Genomic DNA, 22,650 nt, shown 5'->3' with positions numbered 1-22,650 from the left:
TGCTTGGCTCCTCTCCCTGGGCGGAGCATCTCACAGTGGGCTGATGTAATTCTATGAGTCATGTGGTGGGTCCTTGATTGCCCATTAAACAGAGGTAGTTTCCAGAGGGAGTTATCAGGGATGAGTTGTGGTAGGAGATAACAAACACTGCCCCACCTACTTCAACAGCTTGTGAAGATGATAATAGAATACATACTTTTGGTTACATCTGACATTGCAACCTAGGACAAACTTACAAATGGAACAAATTTGCTCAGGAAGTCACAGAGAGAAAAATATATAATGCTGCTCTGCCATTTTGACAATTGCTTTTCTTCTGTAACTTCACTTTGAAAGAGAAGCCAACATCATTTTGAATAAGACATCTGCCTTCTCAGCCAACACCAGTCTGTTGAATAGCAGAATGACAAATATCTCTGTGGTTATTTAATTATTTAGGGCATAATATGCTATTTTATTTGACAATCTGTTTGCTCTGTGGATAAACTGTAATGCTGAGTAATTTTTCCTTATGAAGGAACAAGATTATCTTCTTATTAAACAGCCTCATTGGCCCAAAAAGAACATCGCACTACAAATAGAAACAATTGCTATGAAAAGAATGAAGCAGAGATGCCTGGAAGTTACAGAAAATACAAGAGAGAACTCAGTCCTTGAAGTGACTGAGAGGAAAGAAAGCTCTGGGGACTTGGAGCAGCAGTGTTTCCTGTATGGGCAGAGGGAGTTGGCCTGCCAGGGAGATATCAAGGTGAAGATCAGCTTTCTCCTTTTGGCTGGTTGGTTTGGTTTTAACTTGAGGGATGGGGTCTGAAGAGGCAATGCTCATGCCACTTCTTCCTGCTGGGGAGTAAGCTAGGCCAACAAGGGCAGTGACAGATACTCCCTGGCTTTCTCTCAAGATGAGGACCAAAGGGCTAACCACATCAACGGTATTTATGGCTACGGTGAATCGTCTCACACCCCTTTTGGGGAACCTGGATGCTTGATTACCACTTTAACGTGCTTGTACACTGATACATGCAGCATGAAGAATAAACAAGAACTAGAAATCTAAGGGCGGTCACGAGGCCAAAATTCATGGTCCTTCATGCGATACACGCATGGGTGCTGAGGGAGCTGATAGATCTTGGTGCTATGCCAGTCTCCATCATCTTTGAAAAATCATGGAGAATGGGAGAGATGCATGACTGGAGGAAGGCTAATGTTAGTCCAGTCTTCAAAAAGGGCAAGAAGGAGGACCCAGAAAACTACTGGCCAGCCTCACCGCCATCCCTGGAAAGGTGATAGAACAGATAATTCTGGAGGTCATCACCAAGCATGCAGAAGAAAAGAAGGTCATCAGGAGTTGTCAGCATGAATACATCAAGGGGAAATCATGCTTGACCATTCTGATAGCCTCCTGTGATGGCGTGGCAGGACGGGTTGATGAGGGGAGACCAGTGGCTGTTGTCTACCTTGACTTCAGCAAGGCTTTTGACAACACTGTCCTACAACATCCTCGTAGATAAGCTCAGGAAATGCGGGTTAGATGAATAGACAGACCTCTACTTTACATGCCTTTGGAAACTTCAAATAAATTTCTGAGTCCATGAGGCAAGGCTGAAAACACACTCAGCAACTCAACATGCAAGAAGCTACAAGATACACACAGTATCTACTTCTATGTGTATAAACTTTTGTTTCTACCACTGCTTCCTATCTGATGAGTTAGGAGGGAATTTCTTACTCTTAATCTTCCTCAGCTGATGTCCATGAGGAAGCACAGCCTCTGAAGCTGCTGTGCTAGAAACAGATATGCTGTACTGTCAGCAGATTACAGGACGGGAGTTTTTTTGTTTGTCAGTTCCAAGTCCCTTCCGGCTACAAGAGGAGGTGACAGCAATAACTAGGAAAGGAAGGAAGATTAATGGTGCGTATAGCACAGTAGAAATAAGAAATAATCATACTCTGCAGAAAGGAGCTTTCCAGAGGGAATGGCTCAAGACAGGAGGATGTAGGAGCCAGTAACATCTGTAACCAGTCATTTAGCCAGCCCATGCAACTGCCTGATAAACTTCATGCAAACCCCTGATAATAGTTATCTTCTGACTCAAATGCCACACAGAGCATGGGGTTCATGATCAACGTCTGGCAGGCACAGGGTCCATGTTACCAAGCAACACAACTTCTTTTGCAGACCCATATTTCTACTTTGATTCATTTCCATTTATTTTCTACAATTTATACATTAGCAATTGAAAGGAACAGGTACAATATACATCAATAAAGCATCTGTTAACTCTCCAATGTTCATTAAGATTCAGATGAGTCCTGGACACAGAGAAATTAATATTTAATTCACATTAACTCTTTCACAAATAAAACCTTTCACAAAGAAACTTTGTTGCCTAGGGTAAGATTCAGTTCACTAGTTCTTGTGGACTGTGTAGATGCTTTGTAGAATTTTATTGTCTACATAGCATCCTACCCTTTGCTCACAGAGATACACATAACATGGAGACAAGGACATTAGGAAGGGAGGTCAGATGCCGAAGGCAATAAAGGAGCTATGATAAATGAAAATACTGTCACTTCATTGTACCAGGTGCTAACAGGAGAACAACTTTATCAATGGGATTTGATGAAAGATGATGAAACTTACAGGAGAGCTTCTAATTCAGTAGACAACTGCATTAAGCGTTACTTATCTTCCCAAGTAACCTTCTGTGAAAAAGCATAAGCTTCAGAAAGACTATATGTGGTTGCTTAGTTAGTTAAATAATGTTCTGGACACCTGAGTCCAAGATGGTGAATTACATGTCTGTGCCAATGAGTTCTTAGGTGCTGCTCAGCAACTTTCCTAACAAAGATTTGTGTGAGTACTCACAGTTGTTTTAACATTTTCTGGTCATTCAGCATGATATTTGGTGATTAAGTTTCTAGACATTCCAACATCTTCTGTCTGCAGCTAAGAACAATGAATCTGTGTCCTGAAACAACAAATTTCTATAAAATAAAAGGGGGAAAACTGAAAGCAAATTGTCCCAGAAGTTAAGAAATGCCTGTAACAACTAATTGTCACTGCCATAACTCATGCCTTGAAGGGTAAAAGGAGAATAATGGAGGATGGCAATGTGGATTGGATGTGGGGCAAATAGTCATGGCACCTAGTGGGAGCTGAAGGTTAGGTCCTTTTCTATACTTTTCACCTCCTACCCCTCTCTTTGGTAAAATCTAGTGATGCATCGTGTAAGGTAGAAGACAACAGAGCTCCAGAAGGGAGAGAAAAGTGTGCCCTAAATACACCTTTACTGGGCTATGTGGATAGATGGTGAAGATGTAGTCCTGATGTTTGAGAGATCAGGAAGCACACTTGCAACAGCTTTTCAGCTCTGATCACAGGCCTAATGTCCAGAATGTGAAGAGGGACAACCATGTGACCTCACTTCCTGTGAAAACACAGCCACTCACGTAGGGTGTTGCCTCTATAACTCTAGATAAAATTTGGTTTGTGGAGGAGATCTTAATGGATGGAAATTGATGATTTTTTTTTTCCTGTAGCTGTAAAATCAACACTAAGGTTTGAAATACCCAGGGTCTGTGAAATTTTTACTGTTTATTTCAAAGAGCCCACTAGTTTTCCCCTCATTTCTGACTTTGAAACAAGATGTTTGACAATTTAAAAAAAAAAAGCAATCTGAAAATGTGCTAAAAATTTCCAAACAAAGTATATAACATTGCATATGTATGTAGGGGAAATATGCACCTGTGTGCTTTACATTTGCTTACAATAAACCTTCTTGAAAATGAACTCTCAGTGCAAAAATTTTTTTTTGCTCTGAGTTAAATACTTATCATCTCAACACCTCATTCTCTTATTTTGCTTCTGGTGGTATCTTTGATTAAATTCTTAGATTAATTTATAGTAATGACACAGAAAACCTGGCAGCCATAATCCCTTTAGTATTTCAATATGTTTATGAGGGCTGAAGGATGTTAAATGTGGCAGTTTAAATGCTAAGCTAAGTAATCAGTTCATTAGGAATTTGCTCAGTGTGTTTGTCATGTGCAGCTGAAGAATGCAAAACCATGATAATTCACCAGGCAGTTTAATGTATGAACAAGATAAACTCCCCAAAGATTGATTGACAACCCCTGGAATTTTGTTAGCAGAGATAAGCACATTCACACCTACCACCCATGGATAACTTATCCACTTACAAATGTGTTTGGCAGTCAGGTCTGATATGCACAACTCCATCTGCAAGATCCTGACCCAGGACAGCCTCAGCCAGCAAAGCCAGGCTTCAGGGAGTTGAGAAGGAATATGGAGAGCTGCATCCCACCCATGGAAATCTTTCTGTTGAGTGCTAATGTTAAAAAACAGCCATGACCATCGATAATTTAACAAAGCTAAGAGACAAATGAATCAAATTTCACTAAAGCCCCCATGCCAGTATTTTTTCTGACTGAATTTATACCTCTAAATATTTCTAACTCCTAAGATGTATGGAATATAGCAATTTAGGCATAGTTCAAATCCTTGGTTATGTGTCTGATCTGATAGTCTCCAGATGCACCATACACCCCCAATATGACAAATGTCCTTGCCTAGACAGCCAGCGAAATTTGCTTAGATCAGTTACAGTTTGAAGAAAATGGCTAAAAAAGGCTGAACCACCCCAGATTCGATCGCTTCCTGAGCATCTACCTCTTTCTTTCAGTAAAGGAACATACCTCTATCACAGTAATGAATTACAGACTTTTCCTGTCAGCGCCTGAGATATCTGTGAGGATAAACCTGAAGCAGGACCTCATCCTCCAGCACTCCATTAGCATTCACTCAGTTCCTTGCTAGCATCCCATTAAATGCAGATGCAAGTCATGAAACCCTGAGTCTTTCACTGATCAAAAATCTCTCGAGGCTCTGCTTCTGCAACAAAAATTAATGTAAGGAGAGAAAGGGGGGCAGAGGAGAAACAGCACAGCAAAACCCTGCATCATGGCTCGGCATGATAACCAAACCTGTGAAGGAAGGGTGCACTGTGGGGAGAGGGAGGGGAGAAGTGATTATGTGGCAGAGAATAATCTTCCTCCCCAGTATACCTCTGGGAAGGAGGAAGCAAGAAAACATGAGAATCCCGCCAGTACACACAATGACCCTTCAGAGCACCATGGGGAACCTACTGATGAAGAGCTGCTCTCTAATGCCTCCTGCCAACTCGGTATTTGCCAAATCCTATTTGCTTCTAATCACTTACAGACAGTTGCTTGGCCTGAGTCTGCTCACTCTTTTTCTGGTGCAAAGTTGGAAATAGGCTGCAGAAGCACTCTTGGTGCTGGTGTATGTTAAAGTAGGACTGTAACTATTCTTCATGATCCACAGAGAAATAAAAATGCTGAATGACCTGCCAGGCTTGGACAAGTCCTGGAGAAGAAAGCGGGTGGCAGGGTGGGCATGCGGACCTGCATGTTATTATAGGTGTTATCCTTACAGGAAGAGAGAGTGCACACTTAGGATATTCCCAGTAGGTGCTCTGGGAAAAAATGGTTAATCAGAGACACAATTACTTTTCTGACAGCTCAGGGAAGAGAAACTGCTTACTGAAGGCTATATTGACATTCATCTTGCTCCAGTTTCTTCCATAATTCTGCCCCATGAACAGTTACCCTTTGTTATTTATTCACTGACTTTTGCAGTATACTACAGACAAGGTCTGGCTGCCTGTCGGAGGCAACCCCAGTTTTCTGAAAGATACATTAGGACACAGCAAGCACAGAGAAGGAAGTCCTTTGCAGGTGCTAGTCACACAGACAAAGCACCAAGGAAAACTTAGCCTGGATCTGAGCAAAGTGTGCCAATCTCTGTAAGACCAGCTATTCATCATGTCCACCTTTCTTCAACTCTTAAGTTATGGCAATAAATAACGACAGGGAATTACTTTCTGACCCTCCCCTGCACACCTTCAGCAGCAGAAGACATCAGCTGAAGCACAGCAGCTGATTGCATTTCACATGCATAATGGTGGCTGTTATTATTGGCAAGAACAACAGTTGTTACAGTTCAACAAATGTGTCTTAATCATTTTCTGCTTATGTAACACACCATATACAAGTACTAATGCAATCAAGTGCACTCTAAATACTGACTGCAGAAATACTGCCTGCAGTCTCCTTTCACTCAATAAACTGTTACTGAATCTAAAGATCTGGATAAAAAGCACTCTGCAGAAAATGGGTGATTTGAGGGTACTGGTCTGATGTTTACATGTTTCATGGGTAAAGTGATCCTCAGTAACTATGGATTTAGACTCTAGTTTAAGAAAAGTGAAACAAAATTCCTCCTATGTCTCTGATCTCTTTTGCCACTGGGCCATCAGGATTACTTGCACTTATTACTGTCTTATTATTCTGAATTTAGAATCTCGTATGTAAGAGCAAATAAAGCCTGTATGCAGCAATAATCTCATTACTCTGGAGAAAAACAGAGAGGAAAAAACCAGCAGCTATGTCTGTAGATACAAAGATTTTGCTTCTCATGTTCGTAAATTAATTATGCCAGTACTCTCATTAGCACTGAAGAGAACAGCTACAGAGTGGTGTACAGCTGTACTGCTGAATTCCCTCATCCTTTCAAAAGGGTAGATTCATCTTGGCTACCTACTGAGAGAATCTTGTGGCCCCTGCTAACACCTGAGTGATCATCTGGGAGACTGTACAAGCCAAAGCCCCTCCAGGGCCCTTTCTAGCAATTCAACAGTATGAACAATTAGATCTGGGTGCCCAGGAACCTTTCCTGGCACTCTTTAAAATCCTGAACTATAGTAACCTCAGCGTTGCTGAACCAAATTTGCTTCATCTATAATGTTTTGGATTAGGGATTGCTAGCAAACTGAAAATAAAGGTTACTTTAAAGATAGATATTAGTATATAGCCATACATGTGCATCCAGTTTCCAGCTGGAATTAGATTGCTTCCTGAGAAACCATTCTTCTGCAGACCTAGAAGTAGCACTAAAAGATACACTCTTTCATCAGTGAACGTGTCATTTCCTTTTTCCTTAATGTGAAGCAGGAGAACAACAAACTCCCACAGATGGGAAAACAAGTAGTTCCTAAAGTGTCCCTGGAAAGTCATTTCTAACTTGGAACTATCTGGGGGGCTTAACAGTCCTTACTACAGCATTTTTCACGTTTACAAATTTTTGCCAGAAAAGCCTTGAAATGAAAATATCATTCATTCCTGACAAAAGGAAATATCACCTTGGCTTTTTGGTAGAAAATGGGGCACAGTTCAGGTAAAGTTTATAGAAGTGTTCCTATTGCCTGGTTCTCCTAATCAGGCTTTGGAGTAGAAGAGTTTTGTTTTTCTCTATTCTTGGTTCTGACTCTTCTCTGCATGAAGCCACTTAATTGAAAAACAAGGTATTTTTCTGTGAATTCTTTGGTGACTTGGACTGAGAAAATACCACACATCCATGTGTCAGGGGGCACTTCAAGTGATTTGCAACCAAGATTTTAGATTGAAAAAACCACTGTGCATGTCCCTACTGCTACCTTGAGCACAATAAAGAACTTTTTAACCTCTGAGACTACACAAGGCAAGTCTGGTTGGTTCCCTGCCAGCAACATGAGAGGCTTGCTCAGCTCCTCTAGCTAAGCTTTGGGACAATCACTGTCTTGCCATTGGTGAGCAAGTTTCTGCAGCTGCTGTTTCAAAGGTAGAAAAGAATAAGCTGCCCTGCATTGAACACTACAGAAAACTGAGCAAATGGGAGCAGGATCAGAACTGAGAACAGCAGGTATACCTTCTTGTCTTCTCCTTGCTCAAAGAAATGTTTAATGACATAGACAACCCCAGGGGCTGAGCCATACTTCTCCCTAAGCTCAGGTAGGTACTGTAAGGACAGTCCAGACATCCACTGTGCTCTTGACAAGTTGTTTTTTCTACATATTATAATGAATATTCCCAAGATTTTAGACTATTTTTTATGACAGGAAAATGAACAATTTTATTTCCTTGCTGCTGGGATCAAACAGCCAAATAACCTGTGGTTTTATGATACAAATACACCTAAATAAATTACTGTAGGATAAGGAAGACATTCAATACAAAGAAGGTCCTCAGAGGCACTCAGCACCATGACCTTGCCACATTAGAATTTGATAGTCAGAATTGCATTACACTCATGCCCTCTCAGCTTCTAGGGCTATTTTTACCCCTGTGCTGGGGTCTCATGGCTTTCTGTAACAGCATGTTATTGACAGATACCAGAAATAAGAAAAACAAAGATATCTTGCAATGAGGGATGTGGAGGTCCAAGAAGTGGATTATGTACAAATAAGTCTTTTTCAAAGTCTTGGGGGAGTCAGGATGTGTGTGACTGGCTTTATTTCCCTAAGAGGAAAGAAAGGTTTGGCTTTCACAAGTTTGGGAATTATGAATATAGATGTTTCTATAGCAGGAAACGCAGCACAGAAAATAGCAACATCCACAGAAATGCAGAGCAGTCCCTCGACGTTTAATCATGCATAGCAACAACACATACCATTATGACAGCCAATAAAGAATATAGTACCCAGATGAATGGGGGTATTTTAGAATTTGTATGTTAAATGTATTAACAGTACAGCCTGGACCACAGCCAGCATGTTAAGGGTCATAAAAGGGGAATTACTCTGCAGCTGATAATCACGAGGATGAACAACTTGGTGCATGGGGAATCAGATCTGGTTAGTGTCCTGATCATAAGCATTCTGGATCAAAAAAATTAACATTTGTAAAGAAGAAAATAGAGCCTTCTGAGCTGCCAGAACCTGAATTCTCCTATTTAATAAATGCTCTTAGACCTGTTTTGGTTACAAAACTGCGAGGGTACAACAGAAAAATAAAGAAGAATTGCATAAGTGACAGCTTAGCTGAATGAATCTAAACCTTTTGACTGAAGAGATGTCTGGTTTGTGAAAGGGAAACTTTATCTTGCATTGTCTTCAGCTAGCAGAAGGAAAAAGAAGCAGATGCAAGAATAGAAGAACTGTGAGAAGGGAGAAATAGTGGAAGTAACAGTAATTTAACAAAGTACTGGACAAATGAGCTGGAAAACATCCCATGTTCAAACACTGTAAGGAATAGTGTCCTGCATTCTCCTGCAGGAGTGGGCAGAGTGAAGGGCCAGAACCATTTTCTCTGCAAAACCCATCCTGAAGATGTGTGCTATGTGGCACCTCACTGTTTCAGGTGGCCAATGCCAACCAAGTGTGTTGGGCTGTATGCAGTGCTGCAGGCTAGAAATCCCTCTGAGTGATGATCCTGGTTTTTCTGGTGACTGAATCTGTGACAAACCATCTGCACATCATAGGCCTCATTTTCCCCACCTGTGAAAATTAGCAAACTCTTTCAGTTGTCAAATTGTCAGTGTTAAAATCAGTCAGCAAGAGTCAGAGCATAAAACCTTAGTCCTTGGATGAATAGTTTTTCACCTAGCTAATCTGTCCAATTTATCTGGAATTAGATATTTAATTATTAACTAAGATTGTAATATTTACACATTATTTTGGAAGACATCTTAATGACACCATCTTATAAGACTCAACACTGGTCTTTTTTTTTCCTAAGAAGCATGACTTTTATAAACCAGAAGACAGATAAAAGTTAATCATGGTGCTAGAAGGGATTCTGCATCCCTACCTTGTGAGCAGTATTCACAAGAGAATATGAAGATGGAAGAGAGTTCTGCCATCTGAGGTTTTGCCTGACATGGTTTGAAAATAGAGTTCAATTTTGAGATGACAATCTGGTATTCTGTATGTTTCTTTACAACCCAAACGTTGCAAAGAAGCTGAAATATTAAAAGTATTTACAGAGTTAAAATAAAAGCAGTCATAATAACTAGAAATATTGAAATACAAGCAAACTTGATCATCTAGAAATTTTGGTCTTTTGATATCTTTAAAGATTAATCTGAAATGCCTATTTCCATATTACCTGAAACTTGATTTTTCCATCATTTAAAAAAAGAGACAAAACACTAACTATTGGGATAACGTCTGCAGTTCTTTTTCTGCTTGACTATGAGTGCTGTACATGGCTGAGGTAGCAATTCAATTAGGAATCCAGAAAACAATGGTTTTTTACTATAGTTGCTCTTATTATGGCTCAACTTAAAAACTTCCAGGAAGATTGTGATGTCAGCATTAGGGTCCATCCAAACATCCCAAACATCTAATACATTCCTCTACATTAGATGCTTCTAATCTAAATAATCAAAATACTGTGAGGAAAACAGAAATATTTAGCTCACATTTTGAATGTGAAGAGCATGAAACATCAAGAGGAAACAACATGCCAAGGCTACTCAAGAACCCAGTGGCAGACTCAGGGATCAGATTTTGACTTTCTGAGAGCCTATTCAGTGCAGAAGCATCCTTGGCCTCTGTAGAGTTATGATATAAAGAACTTATTCTGTGTGATGGAAAAGGGAAAACAGAGGCTGTGTCTGTATGCTACTCCAGATCCAGGATTAGTTTCTTACAGTAATGAGATGGCTGAGTAATTCCACAGGATTTCACCAAGGTAATCAAGTCCAGACACTCAGCATCTTACATCCTTAAGACAGTGATGGAGCCAAAGCCTTTCCTGTTATCAATGCACATAGATAAACAGCAAGAAAGTAATTTGGAAAGTACCTTCTGCTTAGAGCTGCCACAATTCTTTCCTAAAGCATGCCCTGGCCAGAAGTGCATTTCAGACAGCAGGGGTATTAAAATCCTTCCTGGTAGGAAGTTGCCAATGATGCTGGTGTGTATATGCCCTTGGAGTGCCCAGGCTGTCAGCTGCACCAGCTGCTGCTTCATTCATTATACATGAGGAGTCACAGGCAGCGTGAAGCGCTGAAATTAATCCTGACAGAGTCATGAATAAAATGTAAATATATCTTGAGAAGGAAACATTTGCTAGAGAATTTTAAAAAAAGAGCAAGAAGGAGAGAGAGAAGACAAGAAAGAAAGAAAGAAAGAAAGAAAGAAAGAAAGAAAGAAAGAAAGAAAGAAAGAAAGAAAGAAAGAAAGAAAGAGAAACAGCAAAAAGAAAAAAAGACAAAAAAAAAAAAAGAGGAGAAAAGGGGGAAACGGATCAATTGTAGGAATGTAGAAGAATGAAGCAATACAGTCTGCAGGGTGAACACCTGGGTCTTGCCTCGGTTCATGCCAAGAGGAAGCAGGCTCCAGGACTGCTAGCACATCACGGTGTAGCAGTTGCCTGGGAATATAAACATAGCAGCTCAAAAAGCAAAGCAAACAAACAAACAAAAAAAACCAACCAATCAAAAAACCTTCAAACAAAATAGTGTCCACCCCGCCCTTAAAAAAAATGCAAAAACCAAAACAACAAACCCCAAACCAACAAAAAAGGGACTAGGGAGTTTTAAACCCAAATAAATTGTGGAACTTGCATTAAAGGCCACAGAATAAGGCTTGCTCTGTGTGTGATTTGGCAGAAGAGGGAAAAGCTGGCATCCACTTGGCTTTTAGCCATGTCTTCCTATTGTCTCAGTGCCTAGCTAAAAAGTGTTGCCAGCTTGGTTTGGAGCTTTAAGACAAGCTATCCCCTGTCTGTTTCTGGCTGCTACCTCCTTCAAGAGGCAGTGACTGCATGAGCTAGGTTGCAACCTCCTAGGTTGTTTGCCCAGTAAAACAGACCAATTAAATCACCTTTGGTAGAGCCATGTAATCCATGTGGGAGGCTGTTAGCTTCCTGAGAAGCCCAGACTACATTGCAAGCATTCACATGACTGTTCACGTTGCCTGGTAGCCATCAAGTTGCTTCACCTCACCTGGCCCCAGATTATCTGGTCTCACAATGCATCAAATGATATTAATCTGCTTTACTGGGGAATGAAGAATTATATGATTCTGGATACTTGATGAAACATTATTCTCCAGATGCAAAGACTGACTATAGCACTGATTTTTCCCAGCCTCCTTCTTCCCCTATGGTTGGAAAACTGCAGGTCAGATATTGCTCTCAGCTACACCCAGGCAATTCCAACCAATTTCAGGCGCAGGCAGGACAAAAGTCTGCATATGCAGGGCTCATTCTAACATCACCACAATTTGTATATGTATGTTCATGGAGGGCACAGGGGTGGCACACAGCAGCCACTCTGGCAGCAATAGTACCTACCCAGCAGGGTGCAAGAGGGAGAAATGAAGAATCATTTTCCCAGTGGAAACTACAGTGAGAATTTTAAGCAGGGAGAATGTAATTACCTGAAATGGAATCGTACATTATACCCATCACACCATTCCACATAAAAATTTAAAGCATGATTTGCAACTGAGGAAGCTGAGGTGAATTTCTGAGTTTCATTAATTTGGTTCCTCCTTTTTAGCACAGTGCTGCTGATGAGAGGCAGATTCACCTCCATGGAGAGACAGTGCCACTTTCTCTGTTCTCTTATCTGGAGGAAGAATTTGGGAGTTGTGTTGTGCCTTTGTCTGAAAGGACCTCAGCTACAGATCTTCCACCATAGTCTTTGTACTGCTTTCACTCCACACAGCAATTTTATCTATACCTTAATGGATGCATACATGTAACTAAACCACAGTTCCTAGCTCTACATGGCACTGGATACCTCAAAATCCCTAAGGCTCTTATCCTTTCAGTTAATCCCTCCTGAGGCACAGTGACAAGTTTAAAGCCAAGAACTGAGGCTCAGAAAAACTCAGAGTAGAATTCATCTCACCTAACTTGAGAAGTCAGAAATGTAGGTGTGTGCACCTAAGCTAGGAAACAAGGTTCTTCTGTAAGAGATATTAGACAAAAAGAAGGACTTACAGGGCTGAACTGTTCTCAGTGCCTGGTTTAGGATGGAATTGATCATTCCCTGGAAATGCCTGCTTGCTTTCTTTGTCTATAAGGAAAGATTAGATAAAAGCCCTGTTTTTTATACCTATGCAGTCTAAAAAGAAATCCATGGTAGAATAGGGAACTGAAAGCATATATCCTAACTCACATATAGATTTCTTGAGTGGAGAGCCAAGACCTTATTCCTGAAATAATTATAACAAAATCTTCAAAAATATAGTCCTGCTAGTAAAATTGGCTTCAGACCTTTACAGATGTTGTGTCCCAGGAGTGAATGGGTAATTCTGTGTCATTTCCCACCACATTTTCAAAGAAACAGTGGGACTTACAGTGTGCCTCTGAGGCAGAGGAACATCGCCTCTGAAGCTTCAGTCAACAAAGTTTGCATATTAAAAAGATAAGACTGAATCACAGAGAGCTTCCATCTGACTAAACATGGGAATTGAGCTAGATTGATGAGTGCCTACAGACTTTTGTGTCACTCTAGTAGTGCCCTCATATGGCAGAGGGAATTATTTTATCTGCAATACATATCTAATTATGAAATAAACAGACACAATAACATAACAGTAACCAAAACCTTGGCATTATTTGACTGTGGCACCAATGACTAAAGAAGGAAAACTGCCTACACACATCTTCAGTATTGTCCTTGTTTGAGACAGTTTAAAGGAGAATACTTGGCAACATTTTGGAATACCCATGACAAGCATGGAGAAGGAAAACTTAGGGGGAACAAACCTTCTAATACGCACAAGAAGGTAACTGGGAAGACACCGCCAGGCTCTTTATTGAGGAGCAGGATGGGACAACAAAAAAAAAAGAAGATTTTCATAAATAAATCAGGAGATGTTCAAGTCAGATACAACAGAAGACTTTTTCACAATGAGTACAGTCAAGCACTGAAGCAAGGTCCATCTTTGGAATTTTTCAAGACCTGACTAGATAAAGCTCTGATTAAGCTGATGCAAACTCACAGATGACTCCATTTTAAGCAGGAGGTTGGTCTAAAGACCTCCTGAGTTCCAAGTTCCCTTCCAAACCATATTATTCTGTGATAAAAATATTGTTTATGGATTGCTTCCCATCTGCTAACGAAGCACGTAAAGAGTAAATAAATGTAGTTCTTATTGAAACTTCACGTGGAATAGAGATCTACCAGAGTGGCCTTCTCAGTTCTCTATGAAAGGACAATGGAGAGTAGAAATTCACGTTATGTTTTGCAGTTTCTAGATCCTTAAGCCGTCCAAAGTTTTTCAACCAGAGTAATGAAGACTAGCTTGAGAAATCTCTGCAGCACATGAGAGACCAAAGAGGTGGCTGCTGTGATGATGAGGGTAATGGCTGTGAGTTTTTGTCCCTAGCGCCTCAAGCTGCAGACAGCACAGTTTATAGCAGAGGCATCTGCCCCTAACTTTCCACACAGAAAGCTAGCAGTTTACTGTGAAACAGCTTAGTCACCTTTACAAAGTGCTTTCAATAAAAGCACTTTATTTTCCCCCTACGAAACAATGCCCTATCTTGCAGTAAATACTAAAAGTCCACCAAAACAAAATAGTAATGAATTCCCTGAACATCCAGAATTTTAATTATTTTGGACCTACCCAGATATTGTGGGCTCCAAAAGTCACACAAGGTTTTCTTTGGTGACTTTTCCTCTAGTTCACAAAGGTCCCTGAAGGAAAGGAAATAATCTTTAATTATTCTTATGTGTATCACTTTGCTGTCATGGGAAATTACAGGAATCACTTGGCTGAAACAAGTTATGCCAGCATTTGATAGGGAGCTGGATTCCTCAACCCCAGTGTCACTGAGCCTGAGACCATGGGGTCTTTCACTCTTGCCAAGCCCAAACAAGCACAGACCTATCTTGTACCTGCAAAACAGCTACAAAAAGCTTTGAATCCATTACTCTCTAGAGATGGCTCTGCCTTCCTACTCCTTCCAGTTTCATTAAGCCTTTTTATACTGAGGTTTAAATCACCTGACTGGCCAGCAGGACTTCTGCAGGAAGTACAGAAGGCCCACTCACACTTCTTGGGTTTTTTTTTTTTGCCTGTTATAATTGGAAAAAAAGAGATCTACATTGTACTCTTTCTCAAGTTGTTCTTCTCTGCTTAAAAGAGGAGGAAAATTCCTATAGCAGAGAAAACACTGCAAACCCGAAGGACAAGTCATAAAGCCATTGAAATGGAAAATTAGAAAGCAGTATAAACAGCCTCTTTGGAGGAAAATAGGTCTTCCCTGCTATAGTGAGCATGAATAAACAATAAATGATCATGTCAATAAGGAAAACACTTGCTAGGGAAGGTCTTCCCTCTTCAATTACAAAGCTTCCATTCAGAGGCAGTGGTGCACAGACAGAGAATTAACCTTGATAGGCTCTCTGGATGCATTAATCTCCTATGAGATATATTGCTACCTTCTTTCCACCCCCAAAATTATGGGTAAGGTATCTTGTGTAATGATAAATATTTGATCCTGAGAGGTACAATAGTAGGAAAATTGATTTTACCTTTTCAAGACCACATAAAAGAGACTTGGAAGAGCAGGAGCTCTGTCTTGTCAACTTCTGTCTAAGATGCAGGGTGTCAACCAAGTTTGAAAACATGTCAACTCTTCAAACCACATTTCTTAGGAGCACCTGAAGTTCTTAAATTATTCAACTTTGGATAAGTGATCTGCCCATCTTAGAAGAGGTTTGAGAGTTCATACTTAAGCAATGCCCAACTGAACAAGATCAGCACATTAAAAAAATGGTTTAGCCTCTGTCACATTTCTTCATATTCCCAAATGGTACAAACTGGCAGAATTACTCTGGAGTTATGCTTGTTACACTTGAAATGACTGCAACTTTCAGCTTTTGGGAAAAAAATCTTAATTTTTTTTCTTCCTTGATTTTTGATTGTCAAGAATTAATATTTTTTTCAGAAAAAAATTACACAGAAAAGAAATTATTTCATTGGCTAAAAAGATTGCATTTTGAATCTCCTTTTTCTGACCAAAAAAAAAAAAAAAAAGAAAGTGGGAAAACTGAAATGTTTTAAAAGTCAGTGAATACTATCCATACAAGGGAATATTGTGAACAAATATCTCCAAAATAAAACAAAAGCACTAGGACTAAGTTTCACAAAAACCAAGCTAGATGTCAAGAACCTGGAAACTGTCTATTGTAAGGGGAGACTGAGAAGAAAAGAATGAAGAAATAATATTCAAGAAATCCTATGGATGATGATGGAATGAGCCAATAATATAATGCCATATATAATCTTAATTTGTTTATTTTAGAAACTCTTTCAGCCCAGCCAAATGCACAGCAGTATGCTCAGCAATGTGGGCCATGCATCCACAGGAAAACAAAGAAACAAAAACCTCCCACATCCTGGGAAACATCAGCTCATAAATAAGCCTCTGGACTATGTTGGATAAGAAACTCAGATTGGATCTCCTAAAATGGTTCATGTTGTTGAAGAATTGTGGGTAGTGCTGTTTGACCCCTGTTTATTAAAGGAAAATGATGGAATTTAGAAATTTAAAAAAATTAAATTTGTTTCTTCTCATTCAGACTCATTTCAATCTGCATTTCTGGGCAATTAGGCATTCTAGATCTCCTTACCGGGATATAGCATTATGTCATTAATTTTTTAGCTACATCAGTGAGTTTCATTTTTCAAAATGGCCCTGCTTTTAGTGAAGTCTAATGCTGTACTTAGGATTGATTCTATTTAACTTTGTGAAGGAAGTATTAATACTTTTGGCATTCTTCCCCATCAGCTTCTACCATCTCAGTAAATACTGAGAGAATTAGACACAATGCTCTTGTCAAGATTTAAGCTTAATGTGAAACAATTGTAGCTGGTGATTAATACAAGATTGACACTTTCTCTTTAGGCCATCTGCAACCTATGCTAGGGTAGACTCCTACTTCCTTTATCTAGCCATAAAATATATTCTCTTTTTTTTTTTTCAATGAAAGAAATCTGGGGTTCATGTATCTGACAGTTCCACTTGAGCAATGATAGATACAATTTACTCAGTCTGAAATATTATCAGCTGAGGGTGAAAAGTGTTAATTAACTATAAATTCTGGGAGAGAAATCCTTTTGGATTCTTTAGAAGCCTTGAGTGGATGGCCACAGGTTAGCTCCCATAAAACAGAGTTCCTCATCACCATCATCACCATCATTGTCTGAATTTCTTCAAAAGGAAGAATAAGTACATGGAATATAAGATATTTCTGAAGATAATAATGAAAAATACAGCTTGTGAGACAGAGCATGAGGTCAGGCTTAAGGCTGTAATGAAAAGAGGCAATTTTCTCTGCTCATTACATGTCTTTCATGAAAGGGGCTTTATTCTCTGTTCCCATTTTTCTATTTATTTTTTCTCTCCACTTAGAATGATTCTTAGTGTGGAAAGTGAAAATGCAAAACTTAATAATCCACAGCATTTTCTGGATCAGTGCAATGGCCTTTTCCACTGAATTTTTCCAGGGCTGAAATAGCTTGACTAGTCCCCCAGCTATTAATTTCCCTCCCCCACCCACAGAGCTTTACTGGGGTCTCAGAATTCCACCTATCTCCTTCTACTCTGCTCTTAGAAAGCAAATTTTCCTCAGAGAACTTAACTAGGTTACTGCAATGCCTCATCTGTCTTCTAATCTTTCAGGAGACCAGCTCAGTAGTCAGCAAAAATGAAGTACCATGCAATTAAATAAGGCTGTAACCACTCTATAGCTCAAAGAGATATGGCTATTCTCATGCAATTATATAAACTGGGTTTAATTGAGCCAGACTGATTTATAGTCACAGAAAGAATGGGAAAAAAGGTGTCCAGTTTCCCTTCCACCTCATGAGCACTGTCTGGAGTAGCTGGGATACTTGTCTGACTGAAAAAAGGACATGGGGTTTTATGTAGTTGTAGGTCTGACAAAACCTATAAACATCCAGAAATCCTGGACTAACAGTGACTGCATACTCAGGTTGATCAGCAAAGTCATCATAACAGATGCACAGCTCCTAAACTCTACAAGAAATCTCATACTTGAAATATACCATATTTCAATGATACTACCCTCATCCTGATGCATTTTGAAGAACTGAATAACTGATGAGTTGGACATTGCCTTCGGCCACAAAGAATGGTCCTCTGACCTGCCTTAGCAGCCCTAGAATGTAGTTTCACTCACCATGGAGGTAAGAACATAACTTTGGGGTAACTTCTGCAATTTCAGGACTTATTTTTCCACTCGAATTGGGATCAGATGTGAGAGCTTGTTCACACTTGAACACTACTTGGGGAACATACACCCATTCCTAAACACAGCAGCTTGGATCATAAATGACATCATAAACTTGACAAAGACAGCCAAATATTGCACTTTTTTACTTTCCAGAAGATGGTGAGAATTTGAAGGCAGAAGAATTACTTCAGTGGTTACATATCATTCCTTAGGTTCTCTGTGTAAGGAGAGAACTGCTTGTTAAATCTGTATATTTATTTATTAATAAAGAAACTTACATGAGCCTGAAATTGCTTCAGAGAAGTAGAGCTTAACAGATACATTATTTTCTTTGATGTAATCAGAATTTTGCTTTACATATTTATCAGAGACATTTTGCTGGAGCTGAAGTTCAGTATCTTTTTCTTCCTTCACTGCAACTCAGTAGATACCACAACCTCAACTATAACTGAGACACATCTAGAGCAGCATTTTTCCTGCACTAAAACATACTTATTACTAAATATTCAAAGATAAGGGACAGAAATCCTGGGTTGAGTGTGTTTTCTCTCATTAAGTGGGTTGGTTGCCTCAGCCTCCACACAATCTGTCCCCTAGAAGGACCAAGCAGATGAAATTGTGGTTGTCTTGCCTTTGAGAGGGCTTGGACATAGCTGCCAGGGGGAGAGCTGTGCAGTATCATTGGTGCCTCTCTCATGCTCCAAGGCTTCCAAGTTGGAGTGTTAGTTAAGTGAGATTCAGAACTCAAAGTCCTCCCCCTGCATGAAGTTTGGGGGGAGTGGAGCAATGAGGGAAGGAAGTGCAGGGATGCTAGTAAAACACAAATCCTTGACCCAGCCCAGGCTGTTCTTAGCAAGACAGCTATCAGCAGGTCCAGCTCTCTGGTACAAGGCAGGTTACTGGTCTGAGGTACTGCTGAGAGCTGCTGCTCCTTCCCATTAGTGCATGTAACCCTGTCAGGTCAGCCCCTCAGGGGGAGGCTGTGTGGGTTTGCCGCTGAATCATGAACTGGGTTCAAACCTGCTGCAGGTGGGGCAGTAGGAGGTTGGTCCCTCAAGGCAGGGAGCCATTGGGCTCTGCTGATCACCTTCGTATTGTTCACATGGGAAGCATGAAGAACAGAGTTCAAAAGTCCCTAAATTACTTGGCTTGTTGCAAGACATGGTATTTTCACTACTGCAGATGCTTCGACGCTCTCCTTTCACAGCCTGGAATAGCTCCTGCCTTGAGTCCAGCAGAGGCTGACATGAAGATGTCCATAGTACTGATCTCATTATGTACTTTAACTTTAAGGGAAATGGAGATAAGGCAGAAATAAATCTTAATCCATGTTGTGTCTACCTAACTGCAGGTCTTACAGAACATTTACATGTTGCTGCTTTCTCGGTGTGTGGAACCATGCACATTTACTCAGAGAGCACAGCAACTCTGTCTGTTTTGAGCACTAGTCCTTAACTAATAGTTTATCACTAGGGAGTTCTCTGTGCAATGAGAACACAGATGAGATGACGCTGGCAGTGACGCTGCTGTCACTCTATAAATGTGTATCTCTGTGACTTAGCTCAGGATGTAGCCCACTGTACTCAAAGACACATAAATAAAGATGCATATGCACAAATTAGTAAGTGATCCAGGCATTCCTTGGGGAATTTAATCTAAGTCTTACACATCATATAACTGAGATGGGAAGCAGATGCGTAATAATAGATCTGTATTGTAATACCATCTGCTCAGACCAAATCCCCATAACAAACTGTGTCTGTCCGCATGTCATGCATTTCTGCAGTTTCAGCCTTTCCGAGGCTCCTTCTCCAGGTTGAAAGAATAAACCCCTGTCATGTACAGCCAAATCAAAGCATTAGGCCATCGGCCATCTGTTGTTTATTTGTGAGGTTATCTTATTTCTGCTGAGCCTCAGCATCCTGGCAGACAGTGTAAACTCAACTTCTCTCTGTTCTCATAGCAAGACATTAAAGATGTCCTGTTACATCAATTCAGCCAAAATATCTAAATGAAGAAGGGAAATCTCAACGGTGCTTTTGTAATACAGACTTTTTATTTCAGTCAGACTAAAACAATTGATTAATTTTTAAATATCCTTATTGAGTCATAATGACTGTGAAAGGCACGATCCCCTCAGTTCTCAAAACAGCAGACAGGCTCTTTCATATCCTGCACAAACACACAGTACTTCAAACTGCTTAGAAATGTGTTTTCCTTTCTCCTGCTAATAAGAAAGGTTTAATGACAGAGGGTTTGATCACAGCATTTCACCCTTACCTGTTTGGGAGAGGGTAAGCAGCTGTACAGATCAAGGGGTTGTGGAGGTCTGTAGGTACTCATAATGTACACTGGGGAGCAAATACTCCTGAGAGCTGGTTCTGAACAACACATTGTACCCAACACCCACAACTGGCCAGCTAAGCTTAACCATTAACACCATCCTCTGTACAGTCATGAAGTTGATGGCCCCACATTTGCATTAGAAAATGATGCACTGCAGGCATTCAAGCTGGTCCTTCTGTTAGCTGAAGAAGGTAGGATGCTCCTTGGTTTCTGTGAAGTCATTTAATGGCAAGAATCTCCATAGCCCTAGGTTAGTTTGCTGATCAACAACTAGGAAGCAATTGGGATTAATAAGAATCAGGTTTTTATAGGTATCTTGTATATTATCACTGCAGGGATTAAAAATGTTTATAGTAGAAGAGATTTTTTTTCTTTTTTTTTAATTTCCCACAGATCAAAACAAGTAAATGTCTTGTTGTTTCTTTCTACTCATGCACCTAAATAAGCAGTATCACTCTAGCCACTATTAATAAAGCACTAGAAAATTTTCAGTGACAATAACTCAAGGCGGATGCTAAGGCTTGGCAAATTGCTACTCCTGAGCATTTCTTTGCTGGCACTACTCTTTGTGGAAGGGACTCCTCTGTGTTGTACATAGACCAGTTGCTCCAGTCAGCCCCACAGAATTCAGTGTAATGGGGCTGATTTATAACACTGCCAGACTTAGGCCATCTCCATTTCCTCTGTTTTCACTCCTCCCCTGCCCTCCACCGTTAGCAAGTTCGAAGCATGGGGATGCGGAGAGTGCAAGCATAGGGCCAGGTGTGCTGAGCAGCACTGCTGCAGCCCCAGGGTAAGCAGCTAATGCCAGCAACTCCTGACTGCTTAAACAAGATCGTCAGTACCAAAAAGAGTTTTCCCCATCAAACAGCTTCTGCTGCTACAAAATGCTAACTACCCACTAAGAAATCACTTCAACTGCTCTCCAGAGCTCTTAGTGCAAGGTCTAGCTTGTCAGGCACAGACCTGGTCTGCATATCTCCATCAAGCCCTTTGAGGCATGCATCCCTTTCTTGGGTCCACTGCAAAACCATCCCCATCCCTCTCTCTCTGAATCCATTGGAAAAGAAGTGCAAAGCACCATTTTCAAACACTTTTGACAGCATAGTTATTCAGCATGTGTCTGACTGTCTAGGGTGAAGGTTTTCTTGATGATTGGCAGATAATTCACAGACATGTCTGTGGCCCATGGCCGTTGTTCTTAACTGAGGTGAGCCTGTTTTGCAGTGCTAACCTGGTAAGCTAACACTTTCCTCATGTTAGCAGAAGAATGGAGCTGTCCTATCAGGAGGACAGGCTGTATGGTCAGTTGTGGTTGTTATGAAAAGCAAAGCTGGAGTCTGGGGATGGGAAAGGAGCTCACATCCATTCTTGACCTGGAGCCTTTAATGGGTTCTAAAGCTAGCAGCTTCCTTAGCAATGTGTGGCTATGAAATGAAAGTCCATGGTTAACCCACAAATCACAACGTGGCAGTCACCATAACCCTGGATCTTGGTTCTTGCTGTTCAGCAGCTCACTGGATTGTCCTCCCTGCCTCTGTCTGTTGCAGAGCTGTCATTCCCAGACACTGAAAGTGGATTTGACCATATCATAAATATCCAATAACTACTATCCAAAAAGTAAATTGTTCATCGTGAAAATTAAGCCCTAGAAAGAACACTACTTTGGGCGTTGTAACTAAGAGTAGAAAATCCTCTACGACACAGGAAATTTTTCTCAAAAACCTGCAGAAAAGCTATCTCACCCATTCCCTCTTGCCTTTTACTGCCCTGTATTCTAATAGTGTTGCACAATGAGGATTGGAGGTTTCTGTAACTTTTGCAGCAGGGAACAAGGCAAATCAGGAGCAGTTCTGACACGTTGCCAGGAGTGGCTGCATGGCATGCCCTTTGCTTGGGAGCACAGTGTTTGCATCTCGTGATGTGATAGCAGTGTCACAATGTTGTGGCACTACAAATTGCTCTGCTCTCCTTACACATATTTTTATTATAGAGATGCCTTCACCTTTGCTGCCTGGTAAAATTGGATAGGAATCCCTCAAGTTGCCGAGAAAATAAAGGAAACGAAAGTAAAAGTGCTTCACTAAGGTTAGAGAAACTACACAAAAATGAGTAAGTGCAAGAAAGCCTGACATGGAGTCAAAAGTCACTTCTGTAGAAGACTGCTGAACATTTAGCATAGTGACTGTATAGAGAAAGTTGATTGCAGGAGGTAAATC

This window comes from Coloeus monedula (genome assembly GCF_965178545.1).
Source record: "Coloeus monedula genome assembly, chromosome: 2".
NCBI lineage: Eukaryota > Metazoa > Chordata > Aves > Passeriformes > Corvidae > Coloeus > Coloeus monedula.
This window is presented reverse-complemented; position numbering follows the sequence as displayed.